Source organism: Prionailurus viverrinus, chromosome F1, assembly GCF_022837055.1.
Source record: "Prionailurus viverrinus isolate Anna chromosome F1, UM_Priviv_1.0, whole genome shotgun sequence".
Classification (NCBI taxonomy): Eukaryota; Metazoa; Chordata; class Mammalia; order Carnivora; family Felidae; genus Prionailurus; species Prionailurus viverrinus.
In genome coordinates, this window is record NC_062577.1 from 65,678,516 (window position 1) to 65,691,164 (window position 12,649).

Here is a 12,649-nt window from a genome sequence, read left to right on the forward strand (position 1 = left end):
GCATAAAACAACACATTTGTCACCTCAGAGTTCTGTGGGTTGGAAGTCCAAAAGCCAAGCGTGTGGAGGGTTGTGTTCCTTCCGGGGGCTCCAGTTCAGAGAGGCTGCTCTTCCATCTTCAAAGCTGCGACAGCTGGCCAACCCTTTGTCACAGAGCAGCATGCAGACATTGACCCTACTGTGTCCCTCTGCCGTCTTTTCCGAACTCTTGTAATTACGGCGGGCCTACCGGATAATCCAGGATAATCTCCCTGTTTCAAGGTTAGCTGATTAGCAAACTTAATTCCCTCTCGCCACATAACAAACATATCCACGGGTTCCAGGGACTGGGATGTGGGCATCTTTGGGGGAACCGTTATTCTGTCTTCCATACCTTCCTTGGTTCAAGGAACTCAGGTTTCCTTCGTTCAAAAAGGTCATTTGACTGAACACCTGACATATCTTGGTAGGCACTGGGGCATACACAAGTAACAGAGTACTGTCTTGTCGATACTTAGCTGACAATTCATGAAAGCAAGATGGAGGCAGCCACCGTAAGTAACTTTCCTCGCGCACCGGTGTCGGGGGAATAACATTAAGTACCTTTTCTTGGTAGAATATGTAATTATGTCGGTGATGACAAATGTTTACTGCAAAGACAATGTGGTATAATGAAAAGGTCTTTTTTGTGGTTGTTGTTTTGGCTTTTGTAAAATTTAGGCTTCGGGCCCAGCACGGAGCCCAAGGCAGGGCCTTGAACTCACGACCCTGAGATCGAGACCTGAGCTGAGATCAAGAGTCCCTGAAAAAGGTTTTTAAGACAGGCGGAGTGAAACCTAAAGGTTAAGTTACTAGACTCCTCTGAGCCTCAGGCTTCCCATCTGTAAAATGGGGGTTAAGATGATCTATCTCAAAGTGCTGTTTAAGAAGCGGGAGCACGTGTTCTCCATACAAGGAATCCCACAAATGCTCACTCTTCTGCTCCAGAGACTTTTCGTTTTGAGCATTCTTTCAACATTTCCATGACTCACTTAGTACTAGGGCTATAAAATACAAAAGAAGTGTTAGGCCTCCTCCCAGCCATCCGATTTAAAATGCTGGCGGGGTAACACATTTGCATACGTGACACAATTAAAGAAAGATCAAAGTACACCTGAATGGGTTCCCGAGATAGGACTTCAGGTGGTTAGGAAAGGCTAGTATATAGCGAGGTAATGAAAGCCGATTTCCTCTTTACTTTGAGAGGAAAAAAAAAAAAAAAAAAAAAGCAAACAAAACCCAACCCATACACTGAAATGTAGCAAGGGGGAAATCTAGCAGAGTGATTTTCACAGGGGTCCCTAGGTCCCTGCAAGTCCACGCACGTGGAGCGAAGGGGAACGCAGGTGATCCCTCCCCTAATCGATTCTGCTTTACCCTATGGAGGAGACTGAGAACTCCCAGAGTAGGCACACTTTGGGTTTTCAAAGTCAGTCAATCCATAGTTCTCCCCGGTTCAATCATTAAGAAAAAGTAAACGCTGGCGCAGAAGTCTGAGGAGTGTGTCAGGCCTCGTTTTGCCTTGTTTTATTAAGGACGCGAGGGGACAGGACACACACTGCCCGCTACACCCCCAAACCTGACCTGCATCGCCAGGGCCGTGAACGGTAGCGGAAGGCTCTCCACCTGCCCTGTGCCCAGGGGCTAATCCTACCTCACGTATAGTCTTCTAGTTCAGACGCCAACGCCGAAGGCCGACTTGGAGTCCACTAATCTTTACGTCCAGGCTTTCCTTTCTTTTTGATAACGAAGAAAAACTACTTTCTCAAGGACACGGCGGACAGGGGGGATCGAGTCCGGCACTGAACCAGAAGGACGCGGTTTCGTCATTCTCCACCCTCCAGCTGCCTAACGAGGGTGAGGATGCATCGTCCACCCGAGAGGAAAGCGTAAAAGCGCCCCGGAACCTCAAGCGTACGGACGGCGCCGTGAAACCCAAGAAATCCAGCCCGGCTTTAGAAAGAAAAACACAAAGAGAGCCAGGAGACCGCGGCGCGGGCTCCCCCCCCCCCCCCCCCCGGCGCCGGTCCGCGGCGCGGAGCCCGCCGGCCCTCCCGGCCTCGCTCCCTACCTCGAGGGGGCTCAAGCCCCGGCACCGGCTCCTTGCCGCCCGAGGGGCGCACCAGGCCTCCGCCGACGCCGACCCGCACGCTCCGCGCCTCCCGCAGCCGACCGGCGAGCTCCGGCCGTCCGGCAGGAAGCGGCTCACCGCGCAGCCGCCGCGGCCTCCAACCGCCTGCCGGCGGAGGGGAGCTGGGCCGCCCCGGACGCGCCCACCGGGGCCCGTCGGCGGCCGGCGGAGGCGAGCCCGGGCGGCGCGGCGCGGCGGCCGGGGAGGTGAGTCGCCCCGGGCCTCCGCCCGCCCCTCGGGTGATCGCGGCCCTCCCGGCAGCCCCGCCGCCGCGCCGCCCGCACCCCCCCGCCCCGCGCCCGCGGCGGCGCGAATGGAACGGTCCGGCGGGGGGGATTGTGGGAGGCGCACGCGCGAGGGGCGGAGGGCATGTGGGGGGGCGGAGGAGGCGGCGGCGGCGGCGGCCGTGGCGGCGGTTGGTGGCCGTGGGGGCGGGGAAGGGGGGGGAGGAAAGAAGAGGCGGTGGAGGAGGAGGCCGGGGCTCGCGCCGCCGAAGGTACGCGTGAGGGCCCGCGCCCGACCGTCCTGACAGGGGCCGAGGGGGAGCGGGGGGCCGTGCGAGCGGGCGCCCCCGAGCGAGCGCGGACGGGCCGGCGGGCGCGCCAGGCGGCCGAAGGCGGGGGTTGGTGGGAGAGCGAGCGACGAGCCCGGAGCCCGTCCGGCGCGTGCGGGCGGGCGTGCGCGCTCCGCCGCCCGAGTCGGGGGCGGGAGGGGCCGCGGGGAGGGCCTGGGAGGGGAGGTGGGGGGGCACGAGGCGCCCTTCGCTCGCGCCCGCCCTCCCTCCCGAGCAGCCGCCGCCGCCGCCGCCGCCGCTCTGCCGCCGCCGCTCCCGCCGCCATTTTGGGTTCGCTTTGCGGAGGGGGAGACGATCCCCGTCTCGGTTGCGGGACCGCCTCCCCTCGGTGGCCCCCGCTCGGCCCCACGCCTTTCCCTTCTCCTCTCTCGCGTCTCCGCCAGTCCGCTCCCCCGCCGGCCGCCTCCTGACAGGCGGCAGGGATCCGCCGCGGACCCGGGGAAGCGGAGGAGCCTGCTGGCGGCCGCCCCCCTTCCCCACTTCCCTGCACTCTCATCTCGCTCGGCCTCGGCCTCTGACACGGTGAGCACAACCGCCTGCGGAGGCCTCGGGCCTAAGTGCTCCCGGAGCGGCGCGGCCCCCGGCGGCCCGGGAGCCACTGTCACCTCCCGGACCTGGACCTCCGGGAGAGCGGCGGGCGGGGTGGGGGAGGGGCGCGAGGCAGGGGATCCTGAGCGGACCGGGAAGTCCCTCCCGGCGGGGGGCGGGGGTGGGGGGGGGGGAAGGGGTGTCCCTGACGGGCGGGCTCCGGGCCTGGGGGGGAGGGGGCGGGAAAGTCGGCGCGGGGAGGCGGAGTCGGCTGCGCCCCTGACAGGTTAGTTGGCGCGTCGGGGAGGCGCGACGGGAGCATCCCCCCACCCCCCCGTCGGGTCGGCGTCCGCGGCGGGAGAGGGGGCTCTGCGGAGGGTCGCTTGCGGGCGGGGCCGGGGCCGCGGTGCCCCTGAGGCGCTCGGCGGTGCGTGGGAACGAGCGGGAGACCCCCCCCCCCTCCTCCCCGGGTCGTAAGTTTGAGGACTGTGCCCGGGTAGTTTGTGCGGGGTCTGGGAGGCAGGTGGTGTTCCGGGGTGCAGCGGCTGTGGCGGCGTGTGTGCGCAGGGCAGGAGGGTGGGAACGCGTTCCGGAAGACCCTGCTGGTGCTCGTGGCGGGGTCACGGAGTTCCCCTTCAAGTCACCTTCTTTTCGAGACGAAATTCGGGGTGGCCCCGTCGGGCGGATGTGCGTGTCTGTGGCAGAAATCGGGAGCGCGTCGGGGCTCGGGAAGGAGGAGCCGTGGCGGGGTTTTTTACGCGGCCCCACACGTGCCCGCGGGGCCGGGGGTGGGACGGACCTGCCGGGGCCGCCTGTGGTCGTCTGAGCAGGGGGGACGGCGTCAGCGCGAACACCCGCCGTGTCTGCTGCGAGGGTACCGAGAAGGGGGGGCTTTCCGCTGGCCCGAGGTGGCAGTAGCACGTCGCGCGGAGTGAAGCTTCCCTGGTCCTCGCCGTACTTTCTCTGTTCCTTTGTGATGCTGCCCCTCGGGGAAGATGGTGGGGAAGGTGTTTTCTCCCGTCGCGTAAAGTAGGAAGTCGAGGCAGAAAGAGATGCTCCTGCAAGGTCACGCTTTCCCGTGGTGGCGACGCTGGGACTGTGGCTCCAGGCGCGCGGCTGCTTGCCCGCGGAGGGCTTGGGCGCGGGCCCCGCCGCGCTGGGAAGCGGGGCGTGTGTGGCCGCTGGCGTCCGGTGGACCTGGGGCGCGCGGAGCGTAGGGCGTGCGGCCCGGAGGGCTGTGCGCAGCGGGCGCCCGGGACCGGGGTCCTGGCTTATGGAGGGAGCAGGGCGTTCGTGACACTTCAGGCTTTCGTGGCCTGGGCTTGTGTCGGGGTCGCCGTCTGGGGGCTGACGGCTCGACTCGATCTAGGCAGAAGGAGCTTCCTTCCCAGGCTCAGCGGGTGTTTACCGAAGAATTCCTCGGTAAACGCTCCCGGTCTTGGGGTGGGACTCAGTGACCCTGTGGACACAGCCTGGCTGCCTCTGAGCGGGCTTGCCTGGACCGCCGGAGGTGTTGGGGGCCGGCCAGGCAGACAGACCAGCGTGGAGCTGAGACCCAAAAACTTCCCTGAAAAGTCTGTTCGGTTTGCAGGGAAGTTAGACATCCGGGCATTTTCCTACGGAAGGCTCTCGCCCGAAAGGGTGGCAAGCTTGCGACGCCGGGTGCCTGGCTTCGCATTTTCTTCTGGCATTCGTGAACTCACTGTTTCGGGGATCTGGGAGTCGCTGCTGTGCGTGCCCGTGGAGTTTGGAACTTTGGGGTTGGGCTGAGGGAGGTCTTCCAAATGCAGATTTTGCAGTAAGGGCCCCCCCAGTGAATACGAGGGGGAAAACTCTTGAACCTAAGCGAGCTGGCTCTATGTCTGGAAAGTAGCATGTTTTCGATATGCTAGACTAGCAGGTCTCTAAAGTTTTCTGGGGTCGCATATCCTGCTGAGAATTTGATGACGGACCCCGACTGTTAAATGAGCGGAAGTGCAGTCACACTATGCACACCACGTCGGGAACTTAAATTGTGACGAAGTAGAACCTTTTTATACTTAGGTCTCATTTGAAGCCCTTTTAAAACCGAGCTTTGTTTGGAGATGAAGATGTTGGTGTGAGTTTAAGGTGACAGATTGTGTGACAGTTTTTGATTGAGCATGCTGCGAGTGAGGAGAGCTTTCAGGTCGTGTCTTTTCATTTTATTCTTTACAAACTCATTTTTGCAGTGTTCGTAGAGGATTCTGAATTAGGTGGTAAGAAAATACGTCGACAAAAATACATAGCTTTATTTTTTTCATTACCTTTTTATTCTTAAACTCCTCTCTTCCCAGTTGTGCCTTGGGTCTGAGGCTTTTGAAGCTCATTCCTTGGAGTTTATCTTACTTGTAACAAACATTGACTTAATTCTACGTAGGAGACACAAAGGTGAGTAATAACGTGCCCTCAGTCCTTGAAGAGATTCGTGCAGTTGAAGCGAAGGATGGTATGATGGTGGTGGCTTTCCAAAGGGCGAGGAGGAGGGAGGAATGTTCCCAGAAGTTGAGGATTCGTGACTTAATTGCAGAGTTTTTGCCATCACTAATTCGCAGGAAGCGGTAGTCTTCCTGCTGTCTGCGGGACTTTGTAGCTATCGAGCGTGTTTTGGTATCACCTGGTGTTCTTGGCCAAAGGCTCTCTGGTTTGAAAACCAGGCGTACTTGGGTCGTATTCCTTATCTTGTTTCCGATGTATTTCTGTAGTGAGTTTGTAACAAAGGTCTTAATGTCATTTGTGGGTATTCATGCATCCAGAAAACACTTACTGGGGAAAAAATGCACTTGGTCTTAGACGAAAGGCCAAGAAGCTTCTGGGGTAAAATGCAGTAGCTATTTGATAGACTGCCCGTGAATTGAGTATTGGAAATTTAAAATAATTACTGAATTTTTAAAAAATGTTTTTGATGTTTATTTTTGAGAGAGAGAGAGAGGGGGGGGGGGGATGGGCAGAGAGAGAGGGAGATGCAGAATCTGAAGCAGGCTCCAAGCTCTGAGCTGTCAGCACAGAGCCTGACGCGGGGCTTGAGCCCATGAACTAGGATATCATGAACTGGACACTTAACCGACTGAGCCACCCAGGTGCCTCTCGCCCCCCCCCCCTTTTTAAATAATTACTGAATTTTTAAAAGAACAAGAAATTCAGAGAGTGTTTGGATAGCACAGATCACAGAACTTGGTAAGGTAAGGAAAGGTCTGGAGAAAAGTGGTTTGATTATCCCTTCTCTTCATTGTCATGGCCTGTGTGTTGTGTAGATTTGTGAGGAGTTTAATATTTTCTCTGATTTTTAACTTGGGTAGTAGATTGTGGGTTTTCAAAATAACATTACATACGTTTGTGTCTTGTTAATCTGTGCATATAGTTCAATATGTATTTAGTCTTATACGTATGAGATAGTTTGTAATTTAAAAAATAATGCTTGTAATAATTGCAGATTATTCAGGATCTTTGAGGATCAAGAAATGAAAGCAGTCTTCACGGCATAGTCTTGAGCTGTGTTCTGAAATATGGAGCGTGACTTCCCTGTGTCTTGCTAGGCATTGTGTCTTTGCACTCTCGCAGGACCATTTGAGGTTTTAGTCGTTGTCTTCCATACCTCACGAATAAGTGACCGTGTTCAGTCCTGCCAACATGATCTGGCTGTACACAGTAGAGAAGTTTTACCATATGTGTGGGTGATGCATCTCTGGTTAAAAATTTCATATTGCTGCCTGAGATTTTTAAAGGTGCATATAGTCTTACTGATGTCTGCTGTGAAGTCCACTTTATGCCAGCCCTTCCAGAAGCGTAACATATCTCTTTTTTTTTAATGTTTATTTATTTTTGAGAGAGAGAGACAAAACGTGAGTGGGGGAGGGGCAGACACACACACACACACACACACACACACACACACACACACACACACACAGAATCTGAAGCAGGCTCCAGGCTCTGAGCTGTCGACACAGAGCCTGACACGGGGCTCGAACCCATGAACTAGGATATCATGACCTGAGCTGAAGTTGGACACTTAACCAGACTGAGCCACACAGGTGCCCTGAGGGATGACATACCTTAAACCTGGCTGCCATAAAAAGAGGGAAATGAAAGTAATTTTTGTTTTATTTTGAGATGTTTTGCTAGTTTTTTCAAATTATTTATTTCTTCAAATTTCTTGAAAATTTTTTTGTTTATATTTTGTGTGGGGAGGTTAGCTTTTTCATAGTTAACGATTTGTCTTCTTAGTGATAACTGTCAATCTTACATTTCATGTTTTAGAAATGAGTATTTTAGTGACTGCTACATCGGGGGTGGTTAATGGCAGTGTGAGGTTGACACAACATAATTATGGATTTAAGAGATGACAGAAATTTGATAACCTTGTTTTTTCAAGAGTTGTATTGCTTTCATTGAACATCTATTTTCACTGAACATCTAATCTATAACATTTTATTTTAGCATTAATTGGTTTTGCTTCTCATTGTTTTTATTTATTTTTTTTAGAGAGAGAGAGAACCTTAAGCAGGCTCCACGCTTTGCATGGAGTCAGACACAGGGCTCAGTCCTGGGATTATCTGGGATTATCACCTGAGCTGAAATCAAGAGTCAGATGCTGAACTGACTGAGCCACCCAGGTGCCCCTGCTTTTCATCATAGTTTTTAGTCATTTGGACATTTAGACATATGCAAGTTGATGACAGGGTTGTATGTGTACCTTTTCCCATTTTATTTGATTCATTTTTTAAATATAGGAAGTTTCAAACATAACAAAAATAAAGAGAATTAATGTAGTGAGTCCTTATGTACTCAACATCCAGCTGCAACCCGTAGGTAGGTAACCCGTACCTAGCTATCACACTGTCCCCATCTGCGACCTCTCTGCCTTCTTCCCCGCTTTGTTTATTTTGAAACAAACCTTTCAGATATTATATCATTTCGTCCATAAATACTTCAGTGTGTGCGTTCTTTTTACACTTAAATGGGGAATTATTTCTTCGTAGTTAGGTTTATATAACTTTTTAAATAAAAGTATCTGATAAGTGGAGTTAAACTACTTCTAATCTCTTTTACCTGTCAGTTGTGATTCCCTCTGCAAACTATTAGAAATGAATGGCGTAGAATTCACCTCACTGCTTTTAGATGTTTGCATTGAAAAATGCGTGAACAGTTTCTGTTTGCCAGAAAAGCTTATCAGCTTTTTCCTAATGTACAAAGTGAGAAATAATGTGTCTCTTGTAGTCTTTTTTTTTTTTTAAGTCATAGTGACAAGACACTAAAAAATGTTTTTGTGTTCTTGATTTTCTAACTGGACCCAATTACTGCAAAGAAATCCAATGATAACTGGTAATGTTGAACAGGAGCCGGAATTGGTCTAAAATCCGACTTAAAGAGTATAAAATAACATTATTTTGAATTTTGAAATTCTGATTGTGGACATTTGAAAGTCCATACCATTGCTTCAGTTGTTCAATAGGAATCATGGTACGGAGCATAATAATCATGATGAGTAGAAACACTGTAGAAAAAGAAAGTAAATATTCCTGTTAGGAAGATAAATCAAAGTGTTGAGATTTGAAGTGGTTGTGAGTAAAGTAAAATTTAGCCTTCTATAAAACACCAACAGTGATAATTATGAAAGTGAATGCTATCTCTAGTGAAACTTTGGTTAACTTATCTGTTGTTACATCTTATGTTATAGTCCCATAGGAAATAAATCATTAATCTTTGATGTAATCTTGCTTTACATTTTTTTCTATCTTTTCCACACTTGACATTAAGTCATTCTTCTCATTCAGTTTTATTTGGCCTGATACCACAGGTGGACTTTTGTTAGATTAGAAAGTAACTATATTGTTGGCTTCTTAGTATAAATGATACTATTTAGAATATGGAGGACACATTACTTATGGTAAGGTTTCTTTTTTTTAAGTTATTTTTGAGAGAGAGAGAGAGAGAGGGAGAGCAAGTGGGGAAGGGGCAGAGGGAGAGAGAGAGAATCCCTAGCAGGCTCTGCACCCCCCAGTGGTGAGGCTGATGTGGGGCTTGAACTCCCAAACCCCGAAATCATGACCTGAGCTGAATTCAAACGCTAAACCAACTGAGCCACCCAGGTGCCCCTAATAAGGTTTCCTAAAATTCAGCACTGCTGAAAATGAAAGCACCAGAATTTAAGTGTTTACTAATATAAGAAGCCTCCATTCTTTGAATGGAGAGAATTTAAAAGATTATCTTTGAGGGGGGCCTGAGTGGCTCGGTCAGTTAAGTGTCTGACTCTTTTGGCTCAGGTCATGATCTCAGTGGTTTGTGAGTTTGAGCCTTGAGTTGGGCTCTGTATGACAGTGTGGAGCCTGCTTGGGATTCTCTCCCTCCCTCTCTCTCCCTCTCTCTCTCTCTCTGTCCCTTCCCTGCTCGCATGTGTGTGCGCTCTCTCTCTCTCTCTCTCTCTCTCTCAAAATAACTAAACATATATATATATATATATGTTTCATATATATATATGTTTCATATACATATATATGATTGTCTTCGGAAGAAGAAACAGCTGACAGCTGAGAAAATGGAGTGAATCAATCATGTATAGTAATTAGTGAGTGAACAGTACTATAGTATAAAGGTCTTCAGAGAAGATTGGAGGATGTAAATCTCAAGTATAGTTTACATCAGGCTAAGTGATCACATACGTTGGGAAGTTAAAATTTAGACATAGAAGCACATTAAAGAAAAAAGAGCAGTTGGGGGACCTGGGTGGCTCAGTCAGTTGGACGTCCGACTTCGGCTCAGCTCATGATCTTGTGGTCCATGAGTTTGAGCCCCGCGTCAGGCTCTGTGCTGACAGCTCAGAGCCTGGAGCCTGTTTCAGATTCTGTGTCTCCCTCTCTCTCTGACCTTCCCCCATTCATGCTCTCTCTCTGTCTCAAAAATGAATAAACGTTAAAAAAAAAAAAATTAAAAAAAAAAAAAAAAAGAGCAATCACTTTGAAACTACAGGGAGAGATTTTTTAAGTTTGTTTGTTTTGAGAGAGAATCCTCAGCAGGCTCTGCAATGTCAGCAAAGAGCCTGATGTGGGGCTTGAACTCACAAACCGTGAGATCATGACCTGAGTGGAAATCAGAAGTCAGATGCTTAACTGACTGAGCCACCCAGGTGCCCCAAAAGGGAGATATTTAAGTTAATTTTGTGTGTGTGTTTAAGGGAAAAAAATTACAAAACTGTAGATAAAGCCAAGGTTTAATTCTGTTTAACAAGTACTCTTTCTGTTCATCTGTCATTCAACCAACATTTTTCAGTGCTTATTTCATTTCCATTTCTGTATTTAGGTGTTGGGAGAAGAGAAGACTTTTTTTTCTGCCTCAAAGTAGTGAATCTAGAAAGAGGAACATCTTGTTAACAAATTACAATATGCAGTGTGATACATTTCTCCCAGGTAGAGAAGGGAGAAAGTTATTAGATCTGTGGAGGGTGAGGAAAGGTTAAGGATAGCTTCGTGCAAGGGGGAGGAACCAGGTCTTAAAGGGTAAATATGAGTTATTCAGTAAGGCTTAGAGGGGGTGCTCTCGGCAGGAAAGACATCTGCAAAGACGTGAAAATGGAAATAACATAGCAGAGTGAGTTCCAGGGACTGTAATTTGGATCAGTATACTTTCCACCTAGTCTCCTATGACTTCTTGTGTCTCCAGTACTGTGTTAGGTTGGGTTTTGTGCTTAGAGGTCATCAGCAAAATGAAGATGGAGCCGTGTTCTGTACACTCTGCCTAGACAAAATAGTACTATATTATTACTGTTAATTTCTAACAAAGATTAAAGTCAAGAAAATAATTATGTTTTAGTTACTTGGAAACTTTTACTAGAATATACTTGTTCAGCATTTTAATCAAGCGTTGATTATATGTCCAGCCAAATAAAAAAAATTGTATAATTGCTTTTCTTAATAATGAACAAGTCTTCCAGCTACACATTGGTATATTTCCCTTCAATTTGTTGAAAATCCCAAATAGTGATTAAGATCATGGACTCAGAAATCGGATTGACTAGGCTCAGATCCCAGTTTGCTACTTACTGTGTAATCTTTAGCAAAACACTTACAGTCCTTGGTTTTCTTGACTGTAAGATGACGATAATACTTACAGCATAGGATTGTTGAAAGATTGTACTAGGTAATGTGTGTAAAGTGCTTAGCGTAATCTATGTCGTACAGCAGGTGCATAATGTAGATTTGCTGTTAGTATTAATTTCTCTTATTTATTTCCTGAAAAGAGAAATTTTTCTGGCAAAGCAAATGACCTCCCTTATGTGTATTGCCTATAGGAGGTAAGACTATGCAAAACACGTTTTTGAACGTGTATTAAACAACTTCCTTACATGTATACGTGTTTTTTTCTAATTCTCAGTTTATCTTATTTTCCTTACGTATGGATTCTACTTTTATATTTTCCCACTTAACTCCAGGCGAGGCTTTTTTTTTTTTTTTTAAGATTTTATTTTTAAGTAATTTCCACCCAATGTTGGACTCGAACTTCGAACCCCAAGATTAGAGGTCGCATGCTCTACTGACCGAGCCAGCCAGGCACCCCCAGACTAGGCTTTGTGTTTGGCTGCTGCTTCTTACCAAGTCAAGGATTCTCTCTATAGTGCACAGGAATATATCTTCACTGAAGTGTGAAGGTTTTGGGGCAGAGAGCCTTAAGTCTTTGAACTGAACTGGGTTTAGTTAGGACAATTCTCTTCTTAAAGCTGACCAGCACTTTGTTTCTTTAGGAGGCCAGTGTATCCTTCTAAAGCAGAACCCATTGTTTTCACTAAACCACCTAATTTCATTCAGAAACAGGACCAACGTATAGTTAGTGAGTGCTTATTGTGTGCCAGGCACTAGGATACGGTGATGAATGAACAAAATAAGGTCCTTGGATATTTTAACTTTCCTTTTCCAGAATAAGATCAGTACTGCTGTAATATGTGCTGCTCCCATCATAGTACATGTGGTTCAAGCAAGGTGTAGTGGAGATTTCTGAAAGAATGTCTTGGGGTATGATTATTTTATGCCAGGGCAAGTCAGGTCTAGGAAAAAAATCTCTTCCTCTTGAGGATCCTTATTGTGTGTCTGTGTTTTATCCAGGCAGTCCATTGGACATTTAGTCCTCTGGGATTTCAGTGGCTTAAGTCTTCCATTCAGAGTCAAATAAAAACTGAAACCAGCATTTCTAACAAAGAATACATATTCTTTCATTCTGTAAGTATTAATTGTATACTTACATCATATCAGATACTGTGTTAAGCCCCGGGGATACAGCAGTGAATAAAAGTAAAAGTCATTGCTTTCAGGGACAACTTGTTGGCTCAGTTGGTAGAGCATTTGACTCTTGATCTCGGGGTCTTGAGTTCAAGCCGCACATGGGTATAG

General features: G+C 48.9%; 2 protein-coding genes across 10 annotated transcripts in view; one reads left to right on the forward strand and one right to left on the reverse strand.

The window, feature by feature from the left end:
• DAP3 (death associated protein 3) overlaps window positions 1-2,305 on the reverse strand; it is a 32,292-nt gene extending 29,987 nt beyond the window's left edge. Inside the window, exon 1 of one of the 3 annotated variants that reach the window (XM_047839949.1) lies at window positions 2,090-2,305. The gene's annotated coding sequence lies outside the window, so the exon portion shown is untranslated. The remainder of the gene's footprint in view (window positions 1-2,089) is intronic. The other 2 variants (XM_047839952.1, XM_047839951.1) reach the window with 2 other exon arrangements.
• A 266-nt stretch (window positions 2,306-2,571) lies between these two features.
• ASH1L (ASH1 like histone lysine methyltransferase) overlaps window positions 2,572-12,649 on the forward strand; it is a 197,625-nt gene continuing 187,547 nt past the window's right edge. For 6 of the 7 annotated variants that reach the window (XR_007148040.1, XM_047839909.1, XM_047839910.1 and 3 more), the window contains exon 1: window positions 2,988-3,245. The gene's annotated coding sequence lies outside the window, so the exon portion shown is untranslated. Of the gene's footprint in view, window positions 2,646-2,987; window positions 3,246-12,649 lie in introns of those variants that run through there. The other variant, XM_047839911.1, reaches the window with a different exon arrangement.